General features: G+C 44.8%; 1 long non-coding RNA gene across 1 annotated transcript; it reads right to left on the bottom strand.

Annotated features, from left to right (window-relative positions):
* Positions 1–15,037: 15,037 nt before the first annotated feature.
* LOC122459896 lies at positions 15,038–18,723 on the bottom strand. The gene is made up of 3 exons (XR_006280864.1): positions 18,673–18,723; positions 15,525–15,587; positions 15,038–15,438 (listed from the first exon to the last, which is right to left on the bottom strand). It is a non-coding gene; the product is annotated as an uncharacterized LOC122459896 (long non-coding RNA).
* Positions 18,724–21,421: the final 2,698 nt, after the last annotated feature.

A 21,421-nucleotide genomic window follows, 5' to 3' on the forward strand; every position in this document is an offset into this window, starting at 1 on the left:
CACACTTGCAAAATCAAGAGAGAAGGTAACTTTACAGGGTAAATAAAAGATTTAAAACCCAGAGGATTCCTCTCTGGCTCAGATTCACAGTTACAAAAACAGGAATAAATCTACCTTTGTAGCATATAAAAATCCACAAGCCAAAATAAAAGATAACCCAAAGCATTTCTTTGCCCTACTTACAATTTCTGTGATTTTAGATGGATTATTCCAGGTATATTTTCAGGAGATGTTGTACCTGTTTGGCTTCTCCCTCCATCCGGAGAGGGAACAACAAAGAGAACAACAAACAAATCATTCCCCCCCCTCGATTTGAAAGTATCTTCTTTCCTCATTGGTCCTTCTGGTCAGGTGCCAACTAGGTTATTTGAACTGTTTAATCCCTTACAGGTAAAGCAATCCAGTACAGCTGCCAAGGAGGGATTTTATGCTACTCTTTCCTCTATATTTATGACACCAGTCAATATGGGGATAGTTGAAATCTCCCATTATTGTTGAGTTTTCTATTTTTATAGCCTCTCTAATCTCCTGGAGCATTTTACAATCACCATCACCATCCTGGTCAAGTGGTCGATAGTATATCCCTACTGCTATGTTCTTAATATTCAAGCGTGGAATTTCTATCCAGAGAGATTCTATGGTATAGTTTGATTCATTTAAGATTTTTACTATACTTGACTTTGTGCTTTCTTTCACATATAATGCCACTCCCCCACCAGCATGACCTATTCTGTCATTCCGATAGATTTACCATGGAATTACCGTGTCCCGTTGATTATCATCATTCCACCAAGTTTTTGCAGTGCCTATTATACGAATAGCCTCATTTAATACCAGGCACTCAAGTTCGCCCATCTTACTATTACACTTCTAGCATTTGTATACAAACACTTATAAAATATGTCAATATTTAGTTGTCTGGCTTCATGGGATGTAATTGAATGGGACTCTTTTTCATTTGACTGTTTCTTTTAGTTCCTACCAGTACTTTATCACATGCTATCCTCTCCTCTTCACTAGCATACAGATCAGGGGTAGTCAATAAGCAGACCGTAGGCCAAATCTGGACCACCAGATGCTTTTGAATGGACCCCAAAATTGTTTTATTCACAACTTATCATCATTATTGTTATTTTTTTATTATTTTCTCTGGAGTCTTGACCTTGACTATACCTTGACCAAGAAATTAGGATCTTGACAAAAAATAATTGACTATCCTGATATAGAGAATCCCATTGAACAAATCCTCTTCTAAGAGATCTGAATGGTGTGCTCCTCTGCCCCTATCAGCTTTCCATCAGCCCTCATTGGAATGAGACCACCCCATTGAGAGGAATACATCCTGACCCAATAGCACAGTTCATCCCAATGTGCGTTCTTCTCCCACAGTCTCCAAAAGTCTATCCCAGCTGTGCAGTGGAATATCAGTTTTCAAGACTATCTTGCTAGGTATGGGGGCTTGAGAGCAATCTGAATATTAAAATCAGCTTCTTATCAGAGGGGCTGTGTTTGAGGAACTCCTTGTCCAAATGACCTACCCCCCTTCCCTTGAACCACCAACCCTATCTTGGGCCCTGCTGTGGTGATGTTGGAAGGAGGGATGGCAGCAGGATTTCAATGTTGCAGCAGGATTTCAATTTTAAAAGCAGTAAAAAAGGCCTATCAAACTTCTGTCTTCTGGGTTAGAGTCTTTCTGAAAATGTTTGTTATAGTCTGTGTACTGCTTGACTTTTCTGTAGCAGTTTGTTCAGGGGCTGGGGGAGATCATTTAAGGTTTGCTATGATCGTTTTGAAAAGGGCCATGTAATTCAATTTTTCCTATTGTCTGGCATTTCCTTTGGACTCCTTTCCGATGAAGTGAGCTGTAGCTCACGAAAGCTTATGCTCAAATAAATTTGTTAGTCTCTAAGGTGCCACAAGTACTCCTTTTCTTTTTTCCAAGGAAGTACAGCACTTTGAAGGGTGAAAATGACAGGTGGGATCCCTTGGTTGCTTGGACTGGATGAATGATTGTAGAACACTGAAACTTGTTTTCTGTGTTTATTTTTTATGATAAATTGAGTTATTCTTTAGACCAAGGACATTATCCTGGTGACATATTAGTTGGCATCAACTGTCCTTAGAATAGGGTTCTCTGTCATGGGTGTATATCCTGATGCTCAGCAAGCCCTTTGATCATGCTGACATTGATAAGAATATCAGATACTCCCACCCCTCTAGGTTGGGGTGGGTGCATGAGGGAGGCAAGTATGGGGGCAGCTCACACTGCCATTGCATGTGTAACACCAAGAAACCCAGGCCGTCAGCAGGCGGGATCGAACCAGGGACCTCTGGAGCTTAGTGCATGAGCCTCTATTGCATGAGCTAAAAGCCAACTGGCTGTTAGCAATGGCTGTAGAACAGACTCATTTAACTCTCTCTCTAAGTGGTCTTGGTGCCACTAGATGGGACAAAAACACCACACCCAGAAGATGTGTGGGTTACACCTGCACCTTTGCTTGTGCCTGGGCTCTGGAGAAGCAGACAGGCTCACTTCCTAGGCCTGGATTATTATAGTAGCACCATGAAGATTATGGTTGACAGCTGATTTTTTCTAAATGCTCTAAAATCCACATGCTGAGTCAGATTGTCTTGAAAATTGCTGCATCTCCCGTGGGTCTGGATAAGGCTACTGGTCCAGATTTGAGGTTATTTAAGCAAGGGGTTCCCAAGTTACAGCCCCCCTAAAAATCAAATGCCATCAAAATTTTACAGTTCTTACTTTTTTTTTTTTTTTTGCACAAACCTGTGGCTCAAACTCTGGCTCTGGTTCTCCCTAGGCAGATCTCATCTGCTCAGGTTTGATTTCAGCCAGTGTCTGGCACCCACTGGGCCTTTGAGGAAGCAATATTTTAAAAGTCATTTGGGTAAAAGTTGGATCTCTAGTCCAGCTCAAGCCAAGCTGATAAGACAGGGAAAGTCATTTGTGCAGGTGCAGAAGAACTGGAACTCTGTTGCAAATCAGTGTTTGCAGGCAGCCGGGTGGTTCAGGGTGGCATATGGTAAATGTGACTAAGAGGATGATACAATCTGACCAGAAATATACTGGGGTAAGTAAAGGGCATGTCTCTGGCTGCTGATCCAGGGAAGTTCCACAATGATCCTCAGCCAGAGAGGACTCATCCTTCTTAAGGGTAAATATCTGTCTACCCCATGAATCAGTTGATCAGCTTTCCATGGTGTTTGCAGATTAGGCCAAGACAGGTCCAGAGCAGAGTCTGTGATTCTCTCTAACCATCTTGGCAATGGTGCTGCGGGATGCCCTGAGCATGTTCCCAGAGCCCCACCACAGCACAGCCCTTGGGCACGATGTTCCCATCAGACATTGAGACAAAATAGCACAGAGGATAATAGGCCATGACTCGAAGTCATGAGGCTCTCCTGGGCTGATCTCTCTGCTCCAGGGGCAGAAGAGAGCAAGTCCAGTGTCTGATGGGATGGGGGTACAGAACATCCTCTGCTCCAATGCTCCAGAGCAGTTTTCAAATGAAAGTTTAGCCAGGCGCAGACAGTCACTTTCCTGACCCCTCACTGGTTACACTCCAAGGCTGCAGGACGGGCAGAGTGACATTACTTGTCCCTAGAATGGGGACTTTCAGTGTACGGTGGGAAGGAAGCCTATTTCCCTCAGTCTACATGAGTAACTGCTAGTCTCACCACAGACCCAGTCTCCACAGCTAGAGCTTGGCAAAAAACAAAAACAAGATGGTTTGGTTCTCTGGCCATTGGGGGAAAAAAGCAAAAAAACCCCAACATTGTTTTGAGTTGAGCCAAAAATGACTTTGTGTGTGTATGTGTGCGCACAATTTTTGGCAAAAACAAAAGTAAAAAAAGTTTATGTTGAATGAAAACATTTGGTGTTCTTTTGGACATTAGTTAATGTTTGTTTGTTTTTATAGATAAAATTAAAGGAAATTTCTAATGGAAAAATACTATCAAATTGAAAAAAACAAAATGTTTTCTTTAGAAAGTATTGAAAGGAAATGAATTGTTCTGTGTGTATTTGGAACAATTGGGTGAAATTGACAGGAATTTGTGAAATGTTTCGGTGTCTCAGAATCTGCATTTTTCACCAAAACATTTTGTAATGGAGACTTGTGCCCAGCTCCAAGGACAAGCTCACAGGGCTGAAGCTGCAGTGATTTAACTCTGGGTCAGGGCCTCAGATGGAAAGGGCATTAGATAGCTGCTCCCTGTTAAGAGTGAGACACACAGACCTGAGCGACTGAACATCTTCTGCTTCTCTCTCATCAGATTTCCTTGTACACGGCCTCAGAGAAGGGAGCCAAGTGTCCTCTGGAGCCTGAAAACAAAGGGCAGGGTTTGCACAGGGTCATTGAAACCAGAGACGGGAAACACTCATGGGATCATCCAGTCCCTCCGCCTGGGTCCAGTGTGAGCCTGAACCCTACAGCACATTCCCACTGCTGGAATTTAAATGAGCCAGGTGACAGGGTTTCTTTCTACAACAGCCCTTTGATGATGGTTCCCAGGGCTAGTTTGCTGTCCGGAAGCTTCCTCACATTCGTCTTAAATGTTCTCTTTTTAATCTCATCCCATTATTCCTGGCTATTCCCCTTTGGAGCAGCTTAAATAATTCTTCCCCCACACTGCTGTTTATCTGCAAAATGGTGATAACACCTTTTTTTCCCCCATAGAGTTTAAGGCCAGAAAGGACCATCAGAACATCGAGTCTGACCTTCTGTCCAACATAGGCCACTGCATTTCACCCAGATACCCCTAGGTTTGAGCTCAAAGACTTAGATTAAAGCATTTCAGTCCTCAAGAGAATAAGCTATTGTGTGCCACAGGCAGTAACCAGGAGTGACTAAGGTACCACCAATGCCCAAGGCCCATGCAATGGCAGGGAACTGACTAGGTGAGAGATGCCTAGATAATTCTGGCAGGCAATCCATATTCCATGGTTCAGAGGAAGAGAAAACTCCCAAGGTCCATTTTGCCAATCTGACCTGGGGGAAATTCCTTCCTGACCCCAAATCTGATGATCGGTTTGACCCTGAGCATGTGGAAAAGACACACCAGCCAGATATCTTAGAAAGAGGCTTCTCTGTACCACTTCAGAGGACTGGTCCAGCCTATCCAGCATCACAGCTCCCTCTGTAGCTAAAGTCTGATGCTTCATAGGAAGGCAAGAAATAAAAAAAAGCAAAACAAAACACAAATATGGGGGCTTCCCACAATTCCTTCCTGAGCCTTGCAGGTGACTGGCTGAAGCCCTGAACCATGAGGTCTGATTGTAGTCATTGTCTTATTGCAAAGTTATGAATGTTACATGTATGTGGATGGCAATCCCGTTCTCTATCTTTTTTCCAAGGAGCTGGTAGCTAATGTTTGTACAGTGTTTCATAGAATCATAGAATATCAGGGTTGGAAGGAACCTCAGGAGGTCATCTAGTCCAACCCTCTGCTCAAAGCAGGACCAATCCCCAACTAAATCATCCCAGCCAGGGCTTTTTCAAGCCTGACCTTAAAAACTTCTAAGGAAGGAGATTATACCACCTACCTAGGTAACACATTCCAATGTTTTACCACCCTTCTAGTGAAAAAGTTTTTTCTAATATCCAACCTAAAACTCCCCCACTGCAACTTGAGACCATTACGACTCATTTTGTCATCTGCTACCACTGAGAACAGTCTAGATCCATCCTCTTTGGAACCCCCTTTCAGGTAGTTGAAAGCAGCTATCAAATCCCCCCTCATTCTTCTCTTCCGCAGACTAAACAATCCCAGTTCCCTCAGCTTCTCCTCATAAGTCATGTGTTCCAGTCCCCTAATAATTTTTGTTGCCCTCCGCTGGACTCTTTCCAATTTTTCCACATCCTTCTTGTAGTGTGGGGCCCAAAACTGGACACAGTACTCCAGATGAGGCCTCACCAATGTCGAATAGAGGGGAATGATCACGTCCCTTGATCTGCTGGCAATGACCCTACTTATACAGCCCAAAACGCCATTGGCCTTCTTGGCAACAATGGCACACTGTTGACTCATATCCAGCTTCTCGTCCACTGTAACCCCTAGGTCCTTTTCTCTGGAACTGCTGCTTCGCCATTTGGTCCCTAGTCTGTAGCGGTCCATGGGATTCTTCCGTCCTAAGTGCAGGACTCTGCACTTGTCCTTGTTGAACCTCATCAGATTTCTTTTTGCCCAATCCTCTAATTTGTCCAGGTCCCTCTTTATCCTATCCCTACCCTCTAGCGTATCTACCTCTCCTCCCAGTTTAGTGTCATCTGCAAACTTGCTGAGGGTGCAATCCACGCCATCCTCCAGATCATTAATGAAGATATAGAACAAAACCGGCCCCAGGACCGACCCTTGGGGCACTCCTCCTGATACCGGCTGCCCACTAGACATGGAGCCATTGATCACTACCCACTGAGCCCGACAATCTATCCAACTTTCTATCCACCTTATAGTCCATTCATCCAGCCCATACTTCTTTAACTTGCTGGCAAGAATACTGTGGGAGACCGTGTCAAAAGCTTTGCTAAAGTCAAGGAACAACACATCCACTGCTTTCTCCTTATCCACAGAGCCAGTTATCTCGTCATAGAAGGCAATTAGATTAGTCAGGCATGACTTGCCCTTGGTGAATCCATGCTGACTGTTCCTGATCACTTTCCTCTCCTCTAAGTGCTTCAGAATTGATTCCTTGAGGACCTGTTCCATGATTTTTCCAGAGACTGAGGTGGGGCTGACTGGCCTGTAGTTCCCAGGATCCTCCTTCTTCCCTTTTTTAAAGATGGGCACTACATTAGCCTTTTTCCAGTTGTCCGGGACTTCCCCGATCGCCATGAATTTTCAAAGATAATGGCCAATGGCTCTGCAATCACATCCGCCAACTCCTTTAGCACTCTCGGATGCAGCGCGTCTGGCCCCATGGACTTGTCTAAATAGCTTTTCTAAATAGTCCCGAACCACTTCTTTCGCCTTCTTTGAAAGGCGAACTGTCAGCTGGAGGGAGGTTACCAGTGGAGTTCCTCAGGGATCGGTTTTGGGACCAATCTTATTTAATCTTTTTATTACTGACCTTGGCACAAAAAGTGGGAGTGTGCTAATAAAGTTTGCAGATGATACAAAGCTGGGAGGTATTGCCAATTCGGAGAAGGATCGGGATATTATACAGGAGGATCTGGATGACCTTGTAAACTGGAGTAATAGTAATAGGTTGAAATTTAATAGTGAGAAGTGTAAGGTTATGCATTTAGGGATTAATAAGAATTTTAGTTATAAGTTGGGGACGCATCAATTAGAAGTAACAGAAGAGGAGAAGGACCTTGGAGTATTTGTTGATCATAGGATGACTATGAGCTGCCAATGAGATATGGCTGTGAAAAAAGCTAATGCGGTTTTGGGATGCATCAGGAGTCCAGTAGGGATAAGGAGGTTTTAGTACCATTATACAAGGCACTGGTGAGACCTCACCTAGAATACTGTGTGCAGTCTTGGTCTCCCATGTTCAAAAAGGATGAATTCAAACTGGAGCAGGTACAGAGAAGGGCTACTAGGATGATCCGAGGAATGGAAAACTTGTCTTATGAAAGGAGACTTCAGGAGCTTGGCTTGTTTAGCCTAACTAAAAGAAGGTTGAGGGGAGATATGATTGCTCTCTATAAATATATCAGAGGGATAAATACAGGAGAGGGAGAGGAATTATTTCAGCTCAGCACCAATGTGGACACAAGAACAAATGGGTATAAACTGGCCACCAGGAAGTTTAGACTTGAAATCAGATGAAGGTTTTTAACCATCAGAGGAGTGAAGTTTTGGAATAGCCTTCCAAGGGAAGCAGTGGGGGCAAAAGATCTATCTGGTTTTAAGATTCTACTTGATAAGTTTATGGAGGAGATGGTATGATGGGATAATGGGATTTTGGTAAGTAATTGATCTTTAAATATTCAGGGTAAATAGGACTAATCCCCTGAGATGGGATATTAGATGGATGGGATCTGAGTTACCCAGGAAAGAATTTTCTGTAGTATCTGGCTGGTGAATTTTGCCCATATGCTCAGGGTTTAGCTGATTGCCATATTTGGGGTCGGGAAGGAATTTTCCTCCAGGGTAGATTGGAGGGGCCCTGGAGGTTTTTCACCTTCCTCTGTAGCATGGGGCATGGTTGACTTGAGGGAGGCTTCTCTGCTCCTTGAAGTCTTTAAACCATGATTTAAGGACTTCAATAGCTCAGACATGGGTGAGGTTTTTCATAGGAGTGGGTGGGTGAGATTCTGTGGCCTGCGCTGTGCAGGAGGTCGGACTAGATGATCAGAATAGTCCCTTCTGACCTTAGTATCTATGAATCTATGAATCTTTCTCCACAGAGGGCTGGTCACCTCCTCCCTATGCTGTGCTGCCCAGTGCAGTAGTGTGGGAGCTGACCTTGTTTGTGAAGACAGAGGCATAGATGTAAAATCCCCTATAAGTGCCAGCTTTCAGTACAATATAGTATAATACTCCTTTCCCGCACGTCTCCTTCCTAAAAGATTGTCCTTTCTATTGGATCACTCCCTTCACAACTATTTACCACAGCTCTATTTTTTTTTCCTGACAATATTTCCAATTTCTCTAGGTCCCTTTTCCATGATGTCTCTCTTCATGATATTCAGAACCCCTCCCTGGGACAAATACTGCCTGGGGTTGCAGTATCTTTGGCAATCACTGTATTAACCTATAAAGGGTTTATGTACGTTTGTGTTCTACTCCATTTGGGAGGGTTACCACAGCTCCTCCAAGAAGAAAAAACTGTGTGTGTGTATGTGTGTGTGTGTGTATGTGTGTGATTAAGGTGAATCACTGAGATTGTAAACAACTCCAGAAAGTTAACAATCTTCAGGGTGGTTTACACAGACTGGTTCAAACTAGATTACCAGAGACCAAGAGACAAAGAAAGACTTCTGATATGAAAGGCTGAATTTAAACAGACTCAGTGCCTTCATTCTGATTCAGCAAATGGGCAGGACCTTCTGTCCATGGGATCCCAACACTGAATCGTTGGAGAGACGTTGGTCTACCAGGATGCCCATGAGGAAGATGGGTGATTTCTGGTATGTTCAACAAGTGTAATGGAATTTTTATTGTTTTTAATGTTTGATCTGTGATGCTTTTATCCTACTAATAAGGTGTAGTCTGCTGAGAGAGAGCTGGGTTGTAACTTGTAACTGCTGGCAATACACTGACCCATAGCCCTTGGGGAGAAAGCACAGCATGGGGGCTGGCCTGTAGGCAGACTGGTTTGCTGGGGGTATCACAGTGGAAGGTAGGGGGCTGTGCAGCGTTAAAAACTCCTGGCCAGAAGGAGGTGGGGCAGGGGGTTCCCACCCAGAGACAGGTGATGGCTGGAGGCCTGAGTAGGAACTTGTTGTAGCAACCAGGCAAGGTACTAACAAACTTCAACAGGACTTTATTTTTAAAGAGGAAACTTCTTAACCAAGCAGCTTCTGCACCCTCAGGAGTTCTCACTCTGCCTCCTCAATTTCCACACCCCTTCTTCCTATTTCCTGTTCTTTCAGACTCCCAACAGCCAGTGCTCCCAGTTCTAATAATTACAAGCAGCATCTAAACACCACATTCCTCCGCTCTTAAGAAACTCTCCCAATTAAAATAAACATTGTTATTCCAACCACAGGAACAAATATGAAACAAGACACTATACTGTTGGCAGAAATATTACACTGAAAACACTGTAGACGCTACATAACGTAGTCTCTAGTCCAGACAGGTGGTTGTCTGGGTCTGACAGGCCGTCTCTCAAGCCCTGGTTCCAGTGCAATGTCTTGTTGTGTTGATACTACATTGAAGACTGGATGTTGGCATAATTTCTTTTTGGTGCATAGGTAGGTGCAAGATAAGAAGCATTCCATACCTGCCCATCAGAAACTCGATAGATGTAAAGTCCCTTCTTCTCTATGATTTTAAGAGGAGCTGTGAATTTATGGTCCCCTTTGCATAAAATTCCAGGTTTTTGTATTGTAATGAAGGAACCACACTCAAACTTTGGTTCCTTAGCACCCCGCTGCTTATCTGTGAAAGCCTTATACTTTGCTTGGTTCTGTTCAACTGTTTTTCTCACATCGTCCTTGGTTGGGGCATCAGGTCATGCCTTTAACAATCCAGCAATGTTCAGTTTAGTATTCATCTGTTTCTCGTGCAGTAACTATGCGAGTGATCTTTGCGTTGTGTCATGTCGTGTAGCCTGGTATGCTTGCAAGAAATCAGTAGTGAAGGTTATTCACAATCGCCCTTCCAGTTTAGCCATTTGCAAACACTCTTTCAAACTTCTGTTAAACCATTCAATTTCCCCATTGGCTTGAGGGTAATATAGGGATGACCTTCTGTGTAAAATGGTCCTCTCTGCTAGAAAAGTTTCAAACTCCAGGAAAGTAAATTGACTACCATAATTGAAACCAGTTCTTTGGGGTTATCTTCCCTGCTAAAAACTGAAGAGAGTAACTTAATTACTGTAGCAGAAGAGATTTGCGATGTAAACACTACCTCAGGCCATTTACTGAAATAGTCTATTAAAGTGATAGCATAACAGCAGTCACTTGGAGCAGTATCAAAGGGTCCTACAATGTCAATTGCCACTTTTTCCCATGCAGATTCAGGAAGAGGAACAGGCTGTAATGGAAGGGTACATGTCACTGCTGTTTTATCACGCATTTGACAAGTGACCCTGGATTTTATGAGTGCTTCAGTTTGAGAGTCCATCCCTGGCCACCAATACAGAACCCATAGTTGTTGTTTGGTTCTGACAATTCCTTGATGAGTATCATGTGCCTGGTGTATGATTTTTGACTGTAATTCTTCTGGCACAAGTAGCTGGTGTGTACCTCGTAATACACAGCCACCAAGCAAAGAAAGTTCATCCCAAACTCTAAAATAAGGCAGCAAAACTGGGTCAAGGCTTTTAGGGTTACTAGGCTATCTCTTTGTCAGAAATTCCAGTAGTTTTTGTTGAATTGGACACGCTGAACAAGTAGCTTGAAATTGTTCTTTTGTAATTGCAGTAAAAGTGCTTGTAATAAGCTCAATTACTACATCCTCATCCTCCGGTGGACCATCTGGTGAAGGCAAAGGCAGGCGAGAAAGGCAATCAGCTACCACATTTTGGTTTCCAGGCTTATATTCCAGTTCATAATTGAAAGAGAGTAGTCTTGCAGCCCATCTAGCAATACAATATCCTGCTCTTCTCAGTCCTTTCATGATGAACAACGTCGTCAAAGGGCTGTGGTCTGTGCGCAACTTGAATGTGCAGCCCCACAGGTAAGTTCTCCATTTTTCAGTAGCCCAGACACAAGCAAGTGCTTCTTTTTTGACTGTAGAATATTTCCTCTCAGCATTACTTAGTGTCCTTGAAGCAAATGCAACAGTCCTCTCTGTATTGTCCTCATGAAGTTGTGTGAGGACAGCCCCAAGTCCATAATCAGAAGCATCAGTAGTTAGAATTGTGGGCAATGCAGGAGTGAATAGTGCAAGTACTGGACTATGTACAACCAAGTCTTTCACCGTATTGAAACTAGCTAGTGCATCCGTTGTCCACACTAAGGTTGAACTTCTCCGAAGTAATTCTTGTAACGGTTCAATGACAGAAGCATAATAGGGAATGAATTTTGCATACCAAGAGGTAAGACCCAAGAAGGAATGTAAGGTTTGCAAATCTGTTGGAGGAGGAGCATTTGAAATTGCCAGGATATGATCTGGATCAGGTTTTAGTCCAGCCTGTGAAATTGTATGCCCAAGAAAGGAGAGTTCAGTTTGTCTAAATTTGCATTTGGAACTATTGAGCTTGAGGCCTGCTTTGCTGATGCAGTTTAGTACAGACTGCAGGTCACTGTCATGCTCCTCAGAAGTATTTCCAAACATGATAATATCATCCAGATAGCACTGAACTCCATGTTGATTCTTCAGAATCAATGACATCATTTTTTGGAAGGCACTTGGGGCAGATGCGAGACCATATGGAACACATTTAAAACGAAATAGTCCCTCATGTGTAATAAATGCTGTGAGGTCTCCGCTATCTTCATGCAACATAACCTGATAGTATGTGGTCTGCAAATCAAGAGTAGAAAACATCTTTGCTCCACGGAGTTCTGCAAATACTTCTTCTATGTGAGGAAGAGGATGGCTGTCAATCACAATAGCTTTATTTGGCTCCCTTAAGTCCACACAAAGGCGAATGCCTCTACCCTTCTTCTGTGTCACTACTATAGGTGAAACTCATTCCGAGGAGTCAATCTCTTCAATAATGTCCTTTTGAACAAGTTTTCTAAGTTCCTCTGAAACAGCTTCCTTGACTAAAAATGGTAAGCGCTGTAACTTCTGTCGTACAGGCATCACATTATTCCTCATTTTAATTTTATGCAGAAACCCATAAGCACAGCCAAGTTTCTCCTCAACCTGGTGTTGGGTCCCAGCTGAAATTGGTGCGAGTGCCTCAAGAGTGCTTTGCTGAGGAAGATCAATTCATCCATTAGCTACCCTGAGATTTAAAGCAGCTAACAAATCTCTGCCAAGGATAGGAGTGCCTTTGTAGACAATGTAGAACTCTGCAGTTACACAGCAAGCACCAAAAGTAACTATTGCTGGCAGGCAGCCATGTACTGGAATATAGTTTTTCAAATAGCACACCAAGTGAAGTTTGGGTTTAGTAAGAGGCACATCTTTAAAGTAATGCAAATAGATGGAATCAGGTAGTATAGATACTGCTGAGCCAGTGTCCAACATTAGCTGCATAGAGTGTGATTTGCCTGAGGGTATGGCGGAAACATTTACAGTGCACTTTATTCGTTCTGGAATATGTGCAGTAGTGATTTTGTCCACGCTCAACACAGTAACATCAGGTATTGTAACTGCATGCACCTGTTGACTGAACTGGCTGCTGCGACATACTTTAGCAAAATGCCCAGTCTTTTTGCAATGATTGCACTGAGCTACTTTTGCTGGACATCCTGTGTAGCTTGCAAGGTGTTGTGGGGATTCACAGCGAAAGCATGCTTTCACTGTATTTTGAATTTCCTGATTCTGTGGTTTTCCATTAGTTTTCCTCTTGTAATCATTTGTCTGCAGTGATAGTGAACTTTTCTGCAAAGGAGTCACAGCCTGAACTGTGCCTCCTGTATCCATACTCATTATTTTGGCTTCAGCTGTAGCTGACTCAATCTGAGTAGCAATGGTTATTGCTTTTTCTGGTGTAAGTTGTGGTTCTAGAAGTAAGCTTTCTCTTACATGAAGCTTGGTTGTTTTCTCAATGAGCTGGTCTCTAATCATCTCATCTGCCATATTCCCAAAGTCACAAGTTACAGTCAGACTCCTCAGGGAAGCAATATACTGCATTATAGTCTCCCCTGTTTTCTGCTCATACTGGTGAAATCTGTAGCGATTAGCTACTACATTCACTTTTAGCACAAAAAAGTTCTTTAATGCAGTGAGTGCACTCTCATATTTATCATTTGCAAGGAGAAAAGTGTAAAATATATGCTGCCCTTCTGCTCCAAGGCAGTGGATTAGCAGAGCATGCTTTCTAACTTCAGAAATCTCTGTAGCAGTGATTGCAAGCAGATAAGTCTCAAACATATGGATCCAGGCAGTAAAAGCAATTGGAGGCTCACCTGGGCTTTGCAGAAAGGGTGCAGGTGGGTTCAGAGGCAGAAGATCCATCCTCATCACCAAAATGTTGTAGCAACCAGGCAAGATACTAAAAATCTTCAACAGGACTTTATTTTTAAAGTGGAAACCTCCTTTCCAAGCAGCCGCTGCACCCTCGGTAGCTCTCATTCCGCCTCCTCAACTTCTCTGCTCTGTTTCCTGTCCTTTCAGACTCCCAACAGCCAGTGCTCCCAGTTCTAATAATTACAAGCAGCATCTAAACACCACCGAACTCCTGGAGTGGCTCACCAGAGAGTGTGATGGGGGATACAGATGCAGCTTCTCTGAAACTGTAAAGGTCAGTTTACCTAGCTAGCATCATCTCCAGATTTCATGCCTGGGCTGTTCCACTGCCAGACAGTTAATGAAATTTTAAATGAGAGAGGAGTTAGGCACCCTCAGCCACCCCACCCAGCCCGGTATTGCCCCTCACTCTGACACCCAGCAGCCCCCCGCTGCTATTACAGAACTGTTTCACACAGTGACACCAATCAGGACCCACTTCTGCACTGTGCCCTGGCACTTCACACCTGCGCCCCCCGGATGATTAAGAACAGGCAGAGCAGGGCCCCCAGGATAATGCAGTCGGAGGGCATCATGGGGGGCTTGGATGGAAATGAACACGCAACAGGGAGAGATTATCCTGTGAGAGTCAGGAGGGCCCCAGGGGGCTCCCCAATCACTCATTGCAAAACACAGGACAGTAGGGTAACGGGCTGGGATACAGTCTGTGCGCCATGGGGGCAGCTCACAGGCTGCTGTTTAAATCATGGGCCCTGCCCTGTCAGCTGGAGCCAGCAGACAGGAATTGTCAGCACGGCCTGCAGCTCCCATCCGGGTGTCATTCGTCCTCAGATTTCCATGGAAAGGAGCTCCTTCCCTCAGGCTGCAGCTTGCAGCTCATCCGCTGTGACCTAGACCCAGGGAAATTTAACACTTGATGGAAGGAGGGGGATATTTTACCTGGGGTATTCAGAGAATCTGTCTTCTCTGTCAGATCTGCAAAGGGAAAGGGAGGAGATTTGGAGTGTGGAACGAGGGGGAGGTGACGTGTTTGTTCCTCGGGGGAACCTCACCACTGAAAGTCCCTGGTTGTCTCCAGCTGTCACCTCCACAAACTCCCTCACAGCAGCACAGGGCCTGTTTGTTAGTGATTTAGGGCCCAAGTCCCTTGTGCTCTGTGCAGCAATGAGGACTCTATTAACAAACCAGCACAGTGGGGCCTGTGATGGATGCTGGGGTTATGTGGGCTGACGCTTGAACCATTCTGACCCACAAAGGTTCCACCCCACAGCATCCATGATGCTCCTGCACACAGGAGATGGGAGGGCCTGGTCTGGGACCAAAGGGGGTGCGGGGAGCAGATCCATTCTCCTTCCTCAAAAATTAGAGCATGTAGCAGAAACATCTCCTGTCACTCACCTGAGCAGTTCATGGCAGCATCTTCCTTATGACCACAGTTACTCTCACCCCAGGGCTTGGCAGGACAGTCCCAGAGAGATGACTCTGTCCCTCTGCAATTCAATGTCTCCACCCAGATGGGACCAGTCCCCTCGCCAAATGCAGCCTCACCAGGGGCAGATACAGCAGAGCCAGAGCCCAGTTGTTTACACACAACATTAGCATCCGCCATGTCCCAGGAATCATCACAAACCGTTCCCCAGGACCCACGGTACCAAACCTCCACTCTCCCCGAGCATCTGTCCTCTCCTCCCATGACACGTAACTTCTCCTGGTCTGGAAATGCAGAAACCTCACATGTTACTGGGACAGCTGGGAAAGTCCTTAGGGACCAAGAGTAAGACAGTGAGAAGCAGAGATACCTGTGCAACTTGTACAGTTTGGGCATTCGACAAACAGGGTTGGAGGTGGTTTTGCTTTTTTTCCTATGGAGAGAAAGTGCAGAGGTGAATGCACTGGGTTTTGTGTGTGATGTGGGAGTAGAATTTATCTGTATTTTAAACCCCTAATTTCAGCACTGTATGAACTGAAATGTGAACTCTGGGTCATTTAATACCTAATTAATTAGCTATTCAGCTGTTACTCAGACACACAGGTCGACATGCACACAGACTTGTGGGGATTCCAGTCTTGACCCAAACTGCTCAGCCTGGGCCCATCTCTGATTGTTCATCCCAAAAGGATTAATAACCACAGAGCTGCCTAATGACGGTCTCTAGGGAGAGGCTTTTCTGAGCTCTCACAATACCTTATTGCACTGTGTAATACTGGTCTCTTTTATAATTAATTGATTAACTTCCATGTTTGTTGTTGTGATAAATGAAGTCTGTGTGTGAGGGGGAGAAGGGAAGCTTCCTTTTATGGACATCCAGCCAGTCAGTTAGCTGTAAGTCCCCAGGTAAAAGAAAGAGAGTGGGCACCAGGGATGAAAGTAACTTAAAGGACTTACCGGTATGCCGGAGTTCTGAGCAGGGAGGGGCAGTGGTGGTGATGGGGGGCTTCAACCAGAAGGGGGCGGAGCCTCAACTGCAAGAGGCAGGGCCTTTAAAACCCCGGGCCCCTGAAATTGAGATTTAAAGGGCCTGTAGCTCCAGCTGCGGTAGCAGTGGCTGAGAGCCTTAGGCCCTTTAAATCATTGCTGGAGCCCCATGATAGCAGTAACTGTGGTGTCGGCCGGAAGTCCTGGGGCTCGGATGGTGAATTAAAGGGCCTGGGGCTCCAGCCATTGCTGGGAGACCCGGGCCCTTTAAATCACCACCTGAGCCCTGGGCCACCGGTGCTACCGTGGGCTCTGGCAGCGGGGCTCTGGCAGTGATTTAAAGGGTCCGGGGCTCTGGCCGCTGTACCGACTCTTGCCAGAACGTGGGACCAGAACAGACCAGACCAGCTTACTTTCACCTCTGGTGGGCACCTGAGCAAAAGAGCCAATGGGAAGGCTAGAACTTTTTAAAATGGGAAAAAAACTTCCCTTTTGTGTCTGTCATGGTTCTCCGGGAAAGAGGAAAAGGGGGGCAGTTATACTGTGAGAAGCTTTAAGCCAGGTATGATCATAGATCATTTGCTCATACCTAGAACTACTTATTTGGTAAGTAGGTGTGTAAGTAGATCAGAAATGTTTGGAAAGATGCTATCAGGTTTATTTCTGTTTATTTCTTATAGCTAGCGGACTCCTCTGTGCTCACCCTAGATGCTTTTCTCTGCTTGTAACCTTCAAGCTGAACCCCCAAGAAAGCTATTTTGAGTGCTTGATTTTTGGAATTGCTCTTTTAAAATCTAGCAAAAGCCTAAGTTCCAGATGTATTTTCTTTCTTTTTGTTTTTAATTAAATAATTAAATTATTATTTAATAATAATCTTTTTTAAGAACAGGTTTGGATTTTTGGTGTCCTAAGAGGTTTGTGCACATGTTGTTTAATTAGCTGGTAGCAACAGCTGATTTCCTTTGTTTTCTTTCTCAGCTCTTCCCCAGAGGGGTGAAAGGGCTTGAGAGTACCCCACAGGAAGGAATTCCCAAATGCGCCTTCTTGGGTTCCAAAAAGGGGTTTTGCATTTGGATGGTGGCAGCATTTACCAAGCCAAGGTCAGAAAAAAGCTGTAACCTTGGGACTCTAATACAAGCCTGGAGTGGCAAGTATTAATTTTTAAAAATCCTTGCGGCCCCCCCCCCTTCTGCACAAAGTCAGAATCAGCCTTGACAGTTGTTAATCAGACAAATGCTTATTCCTATAAAAGATTGAAAATATGTTTGTATTTTGTGCTGAGAATTTAAATCTGCCTACACTGAGATGTGGATGTAAGCAGACTCAGGATGAGCTCTACTCTGACATCTGGTGGTGAGTTGTGGCGGGTTGTGAAAAAGAACTTCAGGGGCTGATCTCATTTACATAGGCACACCCACCCCACGTAGATGGTCACTTTGGCTGCTGTAGGAGCCTCAGTTTCTCTGTTATTGGGTAAGGAAGAATAAACTGTTATTATCTTGATTTTGTGAATCAAGGACAGTGGAACTGTACTTGGCCTTTTGTTATGATGGAGGGACTTGCCATCAACTAAGCAGCACTTGCTAGGCAAGGGTCATGGGTTCCAAAACCTAGTGAATAGAGAGAGGCAGGGGATATGTATTAGTACTTAGGGGTATAGGATTCTGGTGAGGGCTCAAAACACCAATTGTACCTTCTTGCTCTACTGTGGAATATCAGAGCTAGTTTTGATTCCATTAGGAGTCTAGTTGCAGGCTGCTTGGCTGAATTCATTTTAGGCTAATGGTGTACTAACACTGAGGCTCTCCTACTACAAGCTGAAATCACTAAAGAGCTAAAATTACTAAGAGCTGCAGTTACTGAGTGCTGTGTTAAGTAGCGTAGAGGAGCGGCTGGTGGAGCAGAGCAACTTGTGGGAGGGCTGGTGGAGCAGAGCGGAGCCCCGCGGGGAGGTGGGGCAGTTGACTTTGAACCATGTAAGGTGCCTCTTAACCCCCCCCCCCCATTTCTACCCAGGCTGGGAGGTAAAACTCTGCAGATAAACTTTCGAACTCTGGGGCTGCATTGACCAGGGACAGAGACTTTTGGGACTTTGGGTCACTTTTGGGTTGCTGGACTCAAAAAACAAAGGGAAAGGACACGGCCCAATTTGCTTGGGGTGGGTTTTGGCTCATGGTTTGTGGTATGAATCCTGTTGGTGGTGTTTCCCCAACATAATGCCACGTTGTTTCTCTCTGTTATTAAAAGGCTTTTGCTACACTCAGACTCTGTGCTTGCGAGAGGGGAAGTATTGACTCTTAGAAGTGGTATATATTTGTCCCAGGTCACTGGGTGGGGGCTGGAGTCGGTTTTGCATTGTGTTATTGGAACGGAACCCCTAGATACTGAACCCGGCCCTTGTTGCTGCCAACTCTGACAGGCAGAAGGGTTACATGAACAACAATAAAAGTTCTATCCTAACCCTTCAATTAATTAAACACATCACATACATGTGTGTGCGCATGCGCACAAGCAGGTAGTTTCAGAATTACCAGTGCAAGAAATATGGGTCTCTTCTGCTTGGTTATCATGTGACTTTGGATCCCAGGGGTCTGATGGGCACTGCCAGAGGGAGCTGTGCTGCTTACTACATGTTAAGTGGTCCAGCCATGTGGGACCCTTTCCATATTCAGAGACTGTCAGCTGTTTGCAGACAATTGCTAGGGTGACTTCAGACATCTGATTGGAGCAAAAACTGCCCCACGTCCCATTGTAGAAAACAAGCTGCCCAGAATAGTCATTGTTGCTTACCAGACTCAGATCTGTGAATTCTAGAAGGAAATGCACAAAAAGAGAATTTAGATAATCTGATTCTGAAATGAACTGGCGTGTGAAAAGTGAAATCCCAGCAATTGCTAATGATCCCGTGCATTATTCTGCAGCAGTAAGTGTCAGAATCACTTCAAGAATCAAAGACTTTTTTAGACACCACAGGCCCCTTAGAAATAGAGTGGGCATCTCTGGAATGCCACCATTTACCAGCAGCTACATACGGATTGTAATAGATTAAGGCTGGAAAGGATTGCCAGGTTGCAGGCATTAGCTAAGAACTGACAATCTTGTAGCTGGAGACCAGACCAGGTCACCTGTTTGTTAGTGTTGCTCAAAACAGGTATTAGTCTTGTAAGAAAGTATCTAGCATTTAGACTCTATGAAATGGTGGTTAGTTGCTACAGGCATTAATCTCATTTGTAATGTCTGTGGTCCATGCAACAAGAAAATATGTAAGTTTTACTTTATAACTAAAAATGTTGCCTCTGAACTTGTGAACTCAGGCACAGGAATCATCCCTCTATCCATCCCCAAGGACTATCAAAATCAGATGGGCCATCAAGGATCATCACAATATAAAGGATTGGTTAATGGCCTTATCGCGTCCATGGAGCAGTACATGCAGAAGGTCTCATCCCATCGATTTGAAGGCTGGAAGAGGGCAATAAAAATAGTAGATGTGAAGATTTTTCATTTTTTTGGCTGTTTGAACTATGACAGGGCTAGAGACACCAAACTGAAGCCAGAGACCCCAAGGGGTTACCCCAGGGTCAGCGCTGAAGAATATTTGGAATTGACAGATCACTACAACTCTGTTACTCCTAGGATTTAAATGGTAACTCATTTGTGTGTAGATGATTGCTTGCTTTAACCTGTAAATAACTCTTTTATTTCTTTTTTCCTAGTTAATAAACCTGTATATAATTTATTACAGGATGGTCTACAGGATTGTCTTTGGTGTAAGATCTAGAGTATCAACTGATCTGGGGTAAGTGACTGGTCTCTTGGGGCTGGAAGTAACCTGAATGTGATGTGATTTTTGGTGTAAGTGACCAATTATCACTAAGTCCAGCTTGTCCAGGTGACAAGATAGACTCGAGAGCCTAAGGGGACTGTCTGTGACTCCATGGTAAGATAGATATAGTGATCCAGGACTACGTTCCCTCTAAGTAATCTATCAAGGCTCATGTAGGCACCCAGCCACAGGGGCCTAGACTGGAGAGGTGCGTCTCCCCCTGCACTGGAGCTGCCATGGCAAGAGAGGGCTGGGATAGTCCTCTCTCCCGACTGCAGACCCAGGGAAGCCTGCATCCCAAACCCTTCATCCCCAGGCCCACCCCATAGCCTGCACCCCCAGCCAGAGCCCTCATTCCCCCCATACTCCAACTCTTTGCCCAAACCCTGAGCCCCCTCCTGCAGCCTGAGCCCCTCATCCCTGCCCCTTCTCAAAGTCCTCACCCCCAGCTGTAGCTCTCAGCCCCCACACTCCAAACCTCAGCCCCAGCCCTGAGCCCCCTTACAACCCCAAACCCCTCATCCCCGGCTCTACCGCAGAGCCCACACCCCCAGCCAGAGCCTTCACCTTGCTGCACCACCACCCTCTGCCCCAGCCCTGAGCCACTTTCCACACTCCGAACCCCTCAGCCCCACCCCACCACATATCACCTCTATAATGGTGCACATAACAAAATTCATTCTGCACATGGATATAAAAAAATAGAGGGAACTGTGATGTTGCACTCCATATGCTTTATGAAAATATGCTTATGAATGTGAATATGATGTAACTGGAATATGCTTTATGCAAATGGTCTCTTGTAAGGTATCATTACAAAGCTTATAATCTACTGAGTGTGTTCATCCTATTTGTATGTATGTATCATTCTTGTATCTGAAGCTAGAAATATGAAGTCTAACTCTGAGGTCTTATTGTAGTTATGCAAAGTGTGGGCCATTAATGGTGGTTTAGATTCTTGATGGCTCCCATCAACTAGGACAAAGGGAGCATAACAGAAAATGAAGATTTCCTAGACAGACATCAGGATATGCTTCTGCATGCACAAAGTTCTGAAGAAGCAGAGCAGACTGCGTAGCGGGGACAGAAGGATGGTGAAGAAAAATTGGCAGCATGTGACCTCCAGAAGAAAAAAGAGGAGCATCCATGTACCAGCAATGAAAATACTGGTGAGCAACCGTTTTCATGTTCTCTCCACAGGTTCTAATGCGGAGAGTGGACTAGATGATGCATAGGAAGGAAGGGAGCAGAAGGAGACTCCACCGATTGGAATGCATGAGATGCATTTTCCTAGGGATGGATGTTCCATGACCAAATTCGGAAGAGAAGGAGGCAGGTGGTGGTGGTCGGGGACTCCCTTCTAAAGGGTACTGAGTCATCAATCTAACATCCCGACCAGGAAAGCCAAGAAGTGTGCTGCTTGCCAGGAGCTAGGATTCATGATGTGACAGAGA

The sequence above is a fragment of the Dermochelys coriacea genome, chromosome 1 (assembly GCF_009764565.3).
Source record: "Dermochelys coriacea isolate rDerCor1 chromosome 1, rDerCor1.pri.v4, whole genome shotgun sequence".
NCBI lineage: Eukaryota > Metazoa > Chordata > Testudines > Dermochelyidae > Dermochelys > Dermochelys coriacea.